The following is a 13,747-nucleotide window of genomic DNA, read 5'->3' on the forward strand; positions in this document are numbered from 1 at the left end:
TTGGAATGACTGGGAGATGTTGGGGCAGGGGCCATGCTGCAATGTTATGTCTGTCGCAATGAGACAGCAAATTTCAAAATAGATGAAGCTCCTACAGCCAGTTTTATTTTGTGTTCATGCTCCTCTTGATCTTCTTTAGCCGCTTGTCAATGCAGCTGGGCCCCATGAAACAGCCTTGTTGATGTACCACCGGTGCATGCGGGCTTGGGAAAACCGGGCGATGCACTCTACAGAAAAGATTGAAATGAACGAATTAGGATCCACAAGTTTTTATTCTTGCCAGTATTAGAGTGCTAAAAAAGTAAACTCCGTATTGTGGCCACAGGAATAAAGTGAGCCTAAATCAAGAACCACTGAAGCTATTCGCACTCAAAAAGAAAAATAATTTGAGGTTCTTATTCAATATATCATATGCTCGTCTTTAAGTACCATCATCAGCAGCATAACTAGCACCACTGCAAGACAAAGGCCTCTCCTATATCCCTAAACATAAGCCTGACGTGTGCCATAATGAGCAAAATAAAAAAGCCATCGTTTTTTGTCCTCTGAAGGCTTTTAGTGGGGTATTAATAAGAGGGACAATATAAAGGTAACATCAGAAGGGTGACTGCAGTAGCACAGCTGAGATGTCGCAGACGATACACTACGAAAAGAGGCATACAATCCATTGACACATCAGTTTCAAAAAATAAAAACAGCAGCAAAGAAAAGGTAAAACAAACCAGTGTCAATGCTCCAAGCGATATCACTTATTTCCATAATTTTGAGGGACCACATGCAATGAAAATGTGGTGAGGTAGAGTCACAAGCGAAGGCCATTCTGTTCTCGATTTAATTATTACTAACTCTATGCAGCTGAATGCTATTTCTGGTGTTTTATCTTGTTGTGCTAGTGACCATCTTCCTGTGTTTGCTTGCATTGAGAACGCTAGTACAATAGGAAGTAAGTCCACATCAATCACATACCAAGCTATTACAGAATCATCATTGAAATCCTTTAGGGATGCGCTCATGAAAGTATATTGGAGTAAGATAGCTGAACTTCATGATGCAAATGTTGCCTATAATACGCTTGTCGATTGCTTTAAACAGATATATCACGACTGCTTTCCTCTTGTAACACGTGTGAAAAGTCGCAGAATCCGCAAGCCATGGGTAACGCCAGAGCTTCGCGGAGAAATACAAATGAAAGACAAGCTGTACAGAAAATTTTTGAGCAGCCGGAAGGTTGAGGACCTTGCGGTATTTAAGAAATATAGAAACAAATTGACTAAAAAACTGCGGTCCGCACGAACAGCCTATCACGTGTCACTTCTAGATGTTAAGAATGCTCGAAATGGTGTACTATGGTCGAGATTAAATACACTTCTGCAGCGGGACAGTTCACGCACTGCATTAACAAAATTAAATATTGATGGAAAGGAAGTTTCTGGCGTCGAACTGGCTAATGTATTGAATACTTTTTTAACGAGCTTGGCTACCCGTGCTATAACACGTGCTGCCGGATCTGACGCTTGCAAATATGTTCGAATTCAGAATGACGAAACAATTTTTGTGCACCCAGTCACGGTAGACGAAGTAGTGTCGGTGATAACAAATCTTAACAATAGCAGTAGCTATGACATTGATGATACCCAAATACAGCCAGTCAAGCAAGTAGTTGACATAATTGCTCCCATACTTGCTCACATCTTTAACATCTGTTTAGAAACTGCAGTTTTTACGGAAAAAATGCAATTACCAAAAGTTGTTGTTCTTTACAAAAAAAGGAGATCGCAACGCCCTCGCCAACTACAGACCAATCTCTATTTTGCCAGTGTTTTCGAAAGCATTTGAGAAAATGCTGCATCTAAGAATGTCAAATTTCATCCATAAATTTAACTTGCTAACACCATTTCAGTTTGGCTTCTGCAAAAGCAAATCCACTGAACTTGCATTACTCCAACAAAAGGAATATATAATAAAGCAACTTGAAAACAAATCTATTGTCATTGGTGTATTTGTGGACTTCTCAAAGGCTTTTGACCTGGTAAATCATAAAATCTTACTAAATAAATTACACTACTATGGTATCCGAGGAAAAGCGCTCTCATTCTTAAGTTCTTATTTGTCGTTTAGACAGCAAGTGGTGTACATAAATGGTATACAGTCTGAACCGAAGCCGCTCTTCTACGGTGTCCCCCAAGGCAGTACGCTAGGGCCTCTACTCTTCAATATTTACCTAAACGATATTGTCAACATTAGCGATAATACAAAGTTTTTCATCTATGCAGACGATACAAGCGTATTTTTTTCGGGTGAAAATGTTCATGAACTTATCAAACAATGTAATGCCACAATGAAAGCTCTTGAGGTCTGGTCTGCAGTTAATCTGATGCAAATAAATGAGAGTAAGACCAAAGCTGTCATATTTAGGCCGAAAAATAAAGTTATCCCACTGCACGATAATATTATATTAAACTCGCGGGCTGTAGAAATTGTTGAGCAGTTTAAATGCCTTGGGGTCATATTTTCTGCCAGTATGTCATGGGATTATCATGTCAATTATATCTTGAAAAAAATAGCTCAAATCACTGGTGTTATAGGCCGTCTAAAATACATACTTCCCACAAAAACTAAGATGCTGGTATACAATTCAATATTCAACTCGCATTTAAACTATTGCCAGTTGGTGTGGGGCACTACAACATTCACTAACCTAGAACGTATTCATTTAATGCAAAAAAGATATCTCCGAAATGCATATAATTTACCGTTCCGACATCCCAGTGCAGCTTTCTTTTGTCATTCCAGAGTTATTAAAGCACATAATCTTTATAAATATCGCCTCAGTGTTACTTTTAAAACAGAAATCAAGAAGAATGTAACAAATCTTAAAAATTTTGCAGAACTAAGGAAAAAGAATCAGTCTATCCAACAAGACGTGGCGAAGAATGGACAGTGCCAACACCTCGACTAAATCTTGGTAGGGAATGCCTTCAGTACACACTTCCATCTCTTCTAAATAGGTATATCCACATTAACCTCGATTTGTTTTCTTTTTCACGTCATGAACTACATAATTTGTTTTTGCATAACATTGTTTAAGTTTCATTATGTATACATATTGCTGTTTCGTGTATTCTCCGGTGCTTCCTTGATGTGCTTGTTTTTTAAAATTGTATAAACTCTTGTGTTGCCTCCCTGTCAATAATTAGAATTGTAGACTCGTCAAGCTGCCCAAGGGCAGCTTTTTTCTATGATTCCTCCATCTGTAGTGCTAGATGGGAAATAAACTTTGATTTGATTTATTCTTCAATGGGAACAGGAAAAAGTTCTTGATTTAGTTGTGATGGCATCCTGGTCTGAAGCGGGGCAGCAACATTTAACATTAAGTTGTGGAAAAGTATTGTAGAGTATATGGAACACATCTAAACGAGCGATTTCCCCTTTTATGCAGTGATGTCTGGTGGTCAAATGAGATGACTGATTACACATATGCTGTACCAAGTGTCGCTGTTGGATTAAAGGGAGTTGGTGGCGTAGCATCAAACAGTTTGGTGCAAAATTGAAAGAGCTTGGGAATACTTCAGTTTGGAATCAATAAAATTTTTATGCATAAACTGCGCAGCATGGCAAGAGCACACAGATCATGACATCTCCTGATAAACCCGAGTGCCCTTGTGGTGCCAGCAGCATGTATCGTGACATGCTCCAAGTATGTGGGGCTGCATCTGGTTAAGGTTTCTCCATACCATTAGCCCTAGAGGTGGGAAAGGAGGCCAATACGTTGTGACAAAACAATGCAGACAAGACAAGGACAACGAAGGAATAAATATGATGGCATGAGTGCTGACTATCGCCAACGTGTATTGGAAACCACGTCAAAATATATACACTGTGGCCTAAAGAAACAACGAACAAAGGGCACCTTGTGTCAACCACATTGCATGAGTGTAAAACAAAACAAATACTGACAAAGAAGCATTTAAGAGCATGAACTCTTCCTTAGGAAGCGATAAAGAAGGTGTGCTAACACAGTGATTGCGGTTTTTTTTTTAAATTTCAGTGGCCTCGATTATCTCACGCACAAACTTTTCTGTGTCTGTCAGGCAAAATGCAGAACATGAATTCCGGTTCACAGCGTTTAGGATCTGGCAAACAATTGCAATTGCGACAGTGAATCATCAAAGTTCTCCCGCAAGCTTTGTTCACATCATCGTGGTGGTCTTTTAAACCTCTCAGTGACACACTTGCCTGTTTTCCCAATGTAAACATAGCCGCATTTCAAGGTGTTCGAACACACTATGTCTTCTGTGCAGTGCACGAAGAGACTCTGATGGATAATCTCGGTTGACTACAGGTACTGAAACTTCATAGGGTTAGAAAAACAATATCGACGCCAACTCGACTGCCTATTTAACCGGTGCGACCAATTGTGGATGTAGGGAAAGGTACGTACAAACTTCCTTTTGGGAGTTACAGTCTCGACGGGGGCACAAAAGGAATGTTTCAACTTCTGCTTAAAGCAATCGGCTAAAGACACTGACAAAGGTTCTGAATATCCAGTAAAGGACAAACGGCATATGAGCTGGGCAAAACTGGATGTCATGGCAATCAAACAGGATTTCATTAAGGAATTTTTGAAGCAAAGGTTAGTGACACCTCTTGACCAGCTTAGACTGAACCGAAGAAAATGGTAAAAGTAGCTTGTTTTCCCTTGGCTCGTAAGCCCAACAAGTGTAACCACCCAAGATTGAGATCCAATAAATGTGATGACATATTATCCTCTATAATTTCAGTGGTGATTCAAAGTGGACTGAGGCTTTGACTGAACTCCTCTCTCCGCTTAGACAATGCTTCGTCAGGATTGGAGATCCTGCAATAAGCCACGTACCAGCGGCGCTAATAGTTTTTTTTGCAAAAACAAGCTATTCTGAAATGTAATAAAGGTGGACTGAAGGTATGAGCTTAAAAGTGCGACAAAATTATTCACCAAAACGCCTGAGACGTTTGGAATGCCACTGCTCCATTTAGGTTAATGAATTCTTCAACACATTATTGATCCTGATTGAGGGATGGCATAATATAAATCCTTGATGTCAACATAGCACCCCATGAAACTGGTGCGAGAGTTATTGTGTAGAAACTGCGTTACTTTCTCTGCAGATCTTACACGAGAGGAGTCATCAATGCTCAGCAACTTAATTTTATGTCGCAAAGAGAAGGCGATTTGTTTCTGACAGATTCCATTCTCTTAAACTACAACCCTCAAGGAGCAGTCACCTTTATGGGTCTTTGCGGTAAAGAAGATAGCTGGACAATTTTTCTTACTAAAGTTGATGGCATTAGCCTGATGGTTAAACTCTAGATTGTTAATGTTTCTTGGCACTGGACTTTGCTTTTAACAAATCAGATAGTAAGTGGCACTCAAATTCAGAATACACTGCATCTGTGGCCTTGGACTGAAAGGCGCCTTTCGATACGACCACAAAACCACCGTTTATCAGCAGTTGAAAGCAAGAGGGCCCACCCTCTTAAATACGACACAGTTCGGCCTGTGGGCAAGTTCCTAAAGAGGGTTCAAACCGTGACACTGCATCAAAACATCCCGAAACACACCTGTCACACTCAGGTCTGTGCGTGGAAAAGGCAACTCGTCAAACCATGGCAAGCATCTCCACAATAGTTCTCTTCGGAGGAACGGAAAATTTTGGTCCATAAGCACTTCAAGGACCAGACGAGGCAGCGACTCCAAGCTGAAGGTGTGCACCTTGTTGTCAAACTCTTGTGCCTGAAAACAAGCCAGGGAGTGGCTGGTTGACGGTGTCACGCACCGTTTACCAGGTGAAAGCCATCTGGAATGCCACTTTGCAGCCACTTTGCGCTCACTAGCCCGGAGCAGAGAAGCCAAGGCACGAGTGTCTGAAAACAAGGTGCACAATGTCGACACTGAGTTGCTGCCTCGTCTGCTGCTTGAAGCATATACGGGCCAAAATTTGCCATTGTTCCTTCGAAGAGGACTATTCTGGAGCTGTTTGTCATACTTTGACGTCTTGCCTTCCTGTGCCTGGACCTGAGTGAGCTTGACAGGTGTGTTTCAGGGGGCGTTGGTTGATGGGGTGTCGTGGTTTGAACCATGCCAGGAACTTGCCCGCAGGCTGAACTGTAACGGGTTTAAGACGGTGGGCCCTATCGCATTCAACTGCTGATAAAGAAGGTGGTTTTGTGGTCATGTCTAAAGGCGTCTTTCTGTCCAAGGCAACGGAGGCAGTTAATTCTGAGTTCAAGTGTCACACAACAGCTGATTTGCTAATAGCAATGTCCAGAGCCAAGAAACTATGTAATAATCTAAAGTTGAACCATCTGGCTAATGTATCAACTTCAGCAAGAAACTAGCAGAGGTGCCAATGAGAGGTCAAAAGACCACCGTTACGATGTGAACAAAGCTAGCAGGGGGAATCTGATGTTTCATTGTCGCGACTGCGGTCGTTTGCCACATCCTTTATGCTGTGAGGCGTAATTTCTTGTGCTGCATTGTGCTAGACAGACACAGAAAAGTTTGTGCATGAGATGATCGAGGCCACTGAAATTGTAGAAAAAACGCAATCAATGTGTTAACACACCTTCTTTATCGCTCCCTAAGAAAGAGTTCATGCTCTTAAATGCTTCATATTCAACTTTCGTTTTGTTTTTGACAGATCCAAAGTGAATGTTACAAGGCGCCCTTTCTTCATTCTTTTTTTAGGCCACAGTGTATATATTTTGATGTGCTTTCCAATAAACCTTCTTGAAAGTCAGCACTCGCACAGTCGCATTCCTTCCTCATCTTTCTCTTCTTTGCGCTGTTTTGACACGATGAATTACAAACAAGACCATTCATCCGTCTTGCAAAAGTCAATACAGTCAGAGTAGCTGAGATAGTTGGGGCATCCTTCTGAATAATGCAGTCATAAAGACAAGGTTGGGACATAAAGACAAAGACTGTTATTGAATGGCTAATATTAATGTACTTTAGTAATGTGCTTGGTTTTGTTTATGGGGGTTTAACATCCCAAAGTGACTCAGGATGAGGGACGCCTTATGATTTTGCATATTGATATGCTGGGCTTCATAAGAGAAGAAGTACAATAGTTTTTTAAGGCCAGCCGTAGAACAGGAAGCAATGAATCTACACTAATATCAAAGAATGAAGGCTCAAGCATGAGAGTGTAGCTAAAAGGTTATAATGACAAACATGAAAAGCTTTGGAGAAATTCAAGTCGATGACACTTGCCTAAAATAAAGAATCTAAATTTGGGTGAAAATCTGTTGTGAATTCAAAAAGTTGGATTGCACATTAGTAAAGAGAATGGGAGCCGTGATGACTGGTATAGAAATATTAGTTTGACTTATGGTGGCAAGTAATATGCGGACTCATTTCGTGCTCTAACAGTTCATGCAAAATGCACATCAATAAAATAGGAGAACAGTTTGGGGATCAGAACGGTTTCCAGCCTTAATTATTGACAGGTCAGCTTCAGGTTGTCAGGGATAGAGCCAAGAGGTTTGGATTGGCTAACAATTATTGGTAAAATCTGTCTTCAGATATCCTCAGTAGTTTAAAGTATGTCAGAAGGCTTCTCACACAGCCCTCAGGTACTCGAAAGCTTGTGCTTATCAATGACTTTCGAGACGTGATGAGAAGCAATGGTTAATGCAGTGAAATGGGTAACAAATAACTGATTTTTCTCAAGAAAGTGCCCATGGAATATGCTGTCAAACAAATTCCCAAGGATCCTTCAATTAAGCCCAAAATGACAGTTTATGGGTAGCCACTTTGTTATAACCATCACATACAAAAAAAGAGACACCAGAAGCCCTCCTTATTCACTGAAAACAAGGGAGAATTATGAGACATCATTCCGGCACACAAAATCACACGGATGAAGAGAGTAGACTCCATGGACACCATATTTCAACTGAGGTTTATTCCACAACACAGGCTTTTTATGTGCAAAGGGGTACTAGTGATCCCTGGGGCTGAAAAGTATTTCCGCCACCAGATAACAATTATTCAGGACGGCAAAAACCAAAACACAAAAAAACATAGGGGTAAAGGTATCTTGCCACTCACATTAAACACATCGGCACGCCTATGCATCACCTACCTGGCTGACCCAACAAACATATTTGCCTCCAGATAATCTATTTCTTTTTCTGGAGCGCTGCAGAAGGGCTGCTGACGTAATTCTCTTTTTCAGCAGAGATACAAAAGGCTTAAAAAATTTCCCAGCCCTTTCAAGTGCTAAACTTGCACAAGGCATGTGTTTCTTTCAAAAACGCCTTGCATGCTCGCTTGTGCGAGCAAAGGCGAATGTGCTCAGCTAAATGACCTCTGCCACTTAATGAATCAGCTGTCCTGCAATGTTCAAGCAAGCGTTCATTGATGCAAGCCTCGTCTGTCTAATGTAATGTTTGCCACAGGCAAGGAGGATGCTGTACACCATGTCAACCTCATGTTTAACGAGGGGTTTGGTGTGCTTAGTTTTGTAGGCAGGCTTTTTCGTAACGTCATTTATCAGGTGGCACATGCATCCCAGCTTTCCCAAGCTGAAAATACGACATGTACATCGTGTTTGTCACTGGCCTTCTTGAGGCGGTGTGACACCTGATGGCAATAGGGCACAATGACAGGTCACTGTTGCGAATGTGCGTTGTCTTCCGGCTTGCGCTGCCCAGCACACTTAGTCTCTCGAACCTGGCTTTCTACCACTAAGGCTACAATTTCTCCTGTGAAAACTGCCTGCTCCAGTCTCCTTACTTGCGCATTGATGCTGTCACAGAGTCGTGACAGCGTCAATGCCGAAGTAAGGCGACTGGAGCAGGCAAGCAGAAAAAGAAATAGATTATCTCAACGCAAATGTGTGTTGGGTCAGCCAGGTAGGCAATGTTTAGTCACGCCGATGCATTCAACTTGAGTGACAAGCTAACCTTACGCCTATGTTTTTGTTTTTGCAACCTTGAATAATTGTTACCTGGTCGAGGAAACACTTTTCAGCCACAGGGGTCACTAGTACCACTTTGCATGCAAAAAGCTCATGTTGTGGAATCAACCTCAGTTGAAGTATGGGGTCTATGGAGTCTACTCTCTTCGTTCATGCGTTTTTGTACACTGGAATGATGTCTCATAATTCTACCCAGAACCAATTAGCTCAGCTCTCCATGCTTAGCAAAAACAAGGCAGCAGTAATGAAACCAGTTCTCATGTGTGCACTTTTTCTTTTACATCTGTGACCTGCGATGAGTGGCATAAAAACACATATTTAAGTTAACACACATGCATCATAATGTTAATATTCGTAGTCAAATAGTATCACATAATGCAGCCAAAAACATGCAGACATTTCGCACTTCATGCATAGAATTCAACGGTTAAAAGACGAGCAATATTGAATGTAAAACTTCAAATGGCCTGCAACCGGCCCATTCTGACAGCCAACTAATATTACTCATATAAAAATGTAAACATATCAGGCCAGAGCTATCCAAACTGCTCCAAGCAGTAGCATTAAGGAAAAGAGCAATGAAAGTAAGAGAACATTTCATGGCAACCACAAGAACAAAGCACAATGCAGTAACAACTTACAACACAGCTTTTGACTTCATCTGGTGGCCACAAAATCCATGCCATTGACTCGGACTGGAAGACAGATGTGCCACCTGCGGATACCAATTTCCCATTATCACTATGACAGGAGTACAAAAACAAGCATGCGAACTCGGTCCAACAGTGAATATCACATGAATGTAAAAAGATCAGGAAAAATATACTTGCCCAAGTATACGCCTCAATACAAAGGAAAACTACCCTGTTTAAAATGCATCAGTTCCCCTAGCACTAGTAAAGGAATCTTGCTATGAGCAAAACAAATCTGCGTTCGAAAGCGTAGATAAACATCGTAATAACTGAGACAATTATTGCGTTACTTGTTTTCCTCAGAAACCAATTTTCAAACAGCAGAGTGATCGAAATGCAAGATCCTATACTCTGGGTAGCCAGAAACGCTATCGGTATCATAAAAAAAAAATCTTCACATACTCATTTAAAAATTAGATCCTGACGGCCGGAAATTAACTTTCGTTGGTAACTGCAACCTGAGACAGTGCTTTCTTTATAGTGGGGTTTGAATTCAGATGCGGAAAATGGGCACTGATCGTATTGGAGGGTTCCGGATTAATTTAGACCACCTAGAATTTCTCGCAATTTCCTCACTGGCGTCCCAGAACCCTCCTCGCAGCGCCGCCCCTCCTCCTCCTGTTTTTCTCCCTTCTCCTCTTTTTTTCTTTCACGGCTGTTGCGCTCTTCGGTCTATTCCTCCGGCGAGTCTGCCTCCGCGCACCGCCGCCGCGAATCTGCGCGTTTTCTGGACCACGCGGTCTGTGTTCTTTAATATTTTTCATGTTTTATAGTTTAATTTCTTTATTATTTTGTTTCTTTTCATATTTGCATTTTTTTATTTGTTTTCTTTCACTCACGAAACCCGTGCGTTCACTAGATGTGCCTTTTCTCTAATATTTTTCGTGTTTTATGATCTAATTTCTTATATTTTTGTTTCTTTTCATACTCGCAATTTTTTCATTTGTTTTATTTCACTCACGAAACCCGCGCGCTCACTAGATCTGCCTTTACTCTCGCTCAAACCGCGTTCGTTGCGCAATGGCAGCGACTACCTTTGAAGTGCCAAACGCCCTGGTTCGATTCCCAGTCTCAATAAAGTGTTTTTTTTTTCTTCGCCGGAACTCGAACGCACTTGCTAGCATTCCCTGCTCACGACAGTATGAGGCATTAAAGGATTTCGCCTTAATAGAGCGATTCTGCTCGTATTTTCTTTCACAGCTGTTCTGCTCCTGGCGAGCTTCTAGGGCGGCCGGCTCGCGCACTACCTGGTCTTCTTCCGTGATATTCTCTCGTATTACCGAGACAAACGAAGGGAATACGCACCCCCCGCTCCGTCCCTGCATGCCCGATACCCAGACCAATTCTCGTCATCATGCAAACTTTTGCGGCAAACCAGGCGCCCCTACGATTTACATCATTGGCAATAAACGTTTCCGCCACCACCTACGTGTTCATGCGTCAGCACATTGAGAGGCGCGCTGACCAGGCCGCGGTCCAGAAGACGCGCAGATTCGCGGCGGCGGTGCGCGGAGGCAGACTCGCCGGAGGAATAGACCGAAGAGCGCAACAGCCGTGAAAGAAAAAAAAGAGGAGAACGGAGAAAAACAGGAGGAGGACGGGCGGCGCTGCGAGGAGGGTTCTGGGACGCCAGCGAGGAAACTGCCGTACTGCTTACCTTTTCAGATGATTGCGTAGTCGTGCAGAACGCTGTTTGCCTTCGTGTCACGGGCACTACACCAACCAGTGAGAGTTCAGCACGAGTGCTACGTAGCCGGCACTCTCTACCACGTAGTCACACAGAAGAAAATATTCCGGGCCTTATTTGGAACATTTCCACCGCGACACTGCCCGCGCGTCTTTGTGCCTGGACACCCATCCTGGACTACACAAAGAAGCGCACAGACTGAAAAGTTAGAGAGACCAGAAAAATGACACTTTGCCTCGAATAGGCTACGTCGACAGCACTGCGCGATTGTGCACCCTTGAGCAAGAAGAAACACACGCAAACCACAACACAGTTCACGACGGCTCACAATCCAAGTAGCGAATTGTAGCAAGCGCCGAAGCGCGATGCACGCGACGCAGCACCCGAACCGCCATGAGGGTTATACAGAAAAACAGCTACCGGCAGCCACCTGGCGGTGACAACCAGTTTTTGTTTCGGTTTCGTTGTGAAAAAGCTTGTATCCTACTTTTTATTTTATTTTTGGTATTTTTATTGGGTATTCAGCCGTATCGACATCCACAGAAATTGCAGCGATTGCGAGCAATTACCACTGGTAGAAACGCGCGAATTAACGACCTGTTGCTTGCGCTGCGGTTGAAAAATGCCTGAGTTCTCACGGCAGTATGGCTTGCTGCTTTGCTCATTCACGAAATTACATGCCGATTTCTGTTTGTATGGGGAAGTTTTTTTTTATATTGATGGGAGATCAGCAAGGCTAACAAAACACCCAACGTAGCAGTCGTAGAGAGTAGGTTGTCGTAAAAACATGGTGACGCTGTTTGATCGGCAGCACGACGTGAGAGGCGGCAGCGTTGAAACGCGCGTCGAGAGAACAACCTCCATGGTATATGCTTTCTTGAGACTACAGTGAAGGTGTGCATTTTTTATAGTGGAGTTCTCTCATCCAACGTGAAAACCAAATCAATTCTTAGTATGAAATATGCTGTGTAATTTATATCCTCATATTGTGTTTATATATATCTGCATTTCTATTTTGAAAAACAGTGTTGTACTGGTAATTGTGTACCAAGGTGCATGTATAAGAGTGCAGCCTTGTCGAAATATTCTGTGTATATATTTGTATTCGTAACCCTTCTACAAAGAAGCTGTGTGGCCAGCTATGTGGTTAACAATTTGTTAATTGAATTAGTATGTCTTGAAATGCACGCTCAATAAAATTTTCTGAATGAAATTGAGTGTTCGGATTCAGGCATGCAGGGCTCTGCAAACCTGCAATTTATTATTTTGTGAACAATGAAGTTAAACTTTTTCTCAAATATTTTGCTAATGATAATCTAAGCCCAAGTATATAAGTCGTTACTTTTTAAAAAAATTTTCTGAAACTGTCAAGTCAACAAATGCACGTGTAAAAAAGAGCAATTTGTCTTGCAGTTTTTATTCTAACAGCATAAAGTGCCAAGTGTACAGTCTTTGTCAAAAGTAGCCAGGCTGCATGGTTTGCTTCTAGCTTGTATAGTGGAGCCCTTAATTGTGTTATTCCTAAGGATCAAAACGTGTTGGAAGGTGATAAGACCCTCAGTCCTTACCTTTAGCTACCATTCCAGCTTTAGGGAAGCTGTGAGGGATCCACTGTACGAGCTAGAAGCAAACCATGCAGCCTGGTTACTTTTGACAAAGACTGTACGTTTGATGGATTTGACCCACTGGGATTGTTAGTGCATTGATGAGTTTCATTTTGTCAACCATATAGGCACATGCATGCAGTATCTGCTGCCCAGCATCGGTCATTCAAATACAGCCATGGTTTGTGCCATGCCAAACAAGTAGGTACAGTCGTGGGTAAAAAAGATTAGCACACATGACGGAACACCAGAGCGCCGGAATGACAACGCCTGGTACTGCGGGTGGCGGAGAGGCTGATAACGGGAGTGCCGGGCCGTTCCCATTCTACAGTATTAAGGGGGTCTGCCACGGACAGTAAAATTACTGCGGACTGCCACGGACAGCAAATTAGCGGACTGCCACGGACAGCAAAACTGCTGACTAAAAGCAGCGCTATCATCTATTGTTCCCGCGAGTTCCTTTTGACAAACCATCGCGGACATAAAAAAACAGTAATAAAAAGAAGCCATCTGTGCTCATGATAACCGAGCCAAAATAAATTCCGCAAGCACAGTCACGTAGGGTCGGCACTTCAACGCTCGGGCGGTGCACGCTTGATAAAGCTTACTTCCTGCCGTCCCCCCCCCCCCCCCCCCTAGGCTGCAAACATGGAAACGGCCCGTTAGGCAGTTCTGCCTACCGCAGCGCCGCGTGGTGAGATATACGAATTCTGATCGCCAGTGATCTGTGCTAATATTTTTTGCTCGCGACTGTACACATCCATAGGCTCCCACCGTGGTTTCCACATAGTCCAGTGT

General features: G+C 42.6%; 1 long non-coding RNA gene across 1 annotated transcript; it reads right to left on the reverse strand.

Moving 5' to 3' along the window:
- Window positions 1-123: 123 nt before the first annotated feature.
- LOC149334043 (uncharacterized) lies at window positions 124-11,864 on the reverse strand. Its single transcript, XR_016284986.1, has 3 exons — window positions 11,316-11,864; window positions 9,608-9,681; window positions 124-227 (listed from the first exon to the last, which is right to left on the reverse strand). It is a non-coding gene; the product is annotated as an uncharacterized LOC149334043 (long non-coding RNA).
- Between the last annotated feature and the right edge of the window lie 1,883 nt (window positions 11,865-13,747).

Source organism: Amblyomma mixtum, chromosome 8, assembly GCF_055824585.1.
Source record: "Amblyomma mixtum isolate Tamu chromosome 8, ASM5582458v1, whole genome shotgun sequence".
Lineage (NCBI taxonomy): Eukaryota > Metazoa > Arthropoda > Arachnida > Ixodida > Ixodidae > Amblyomma > Amblyomma mixtum.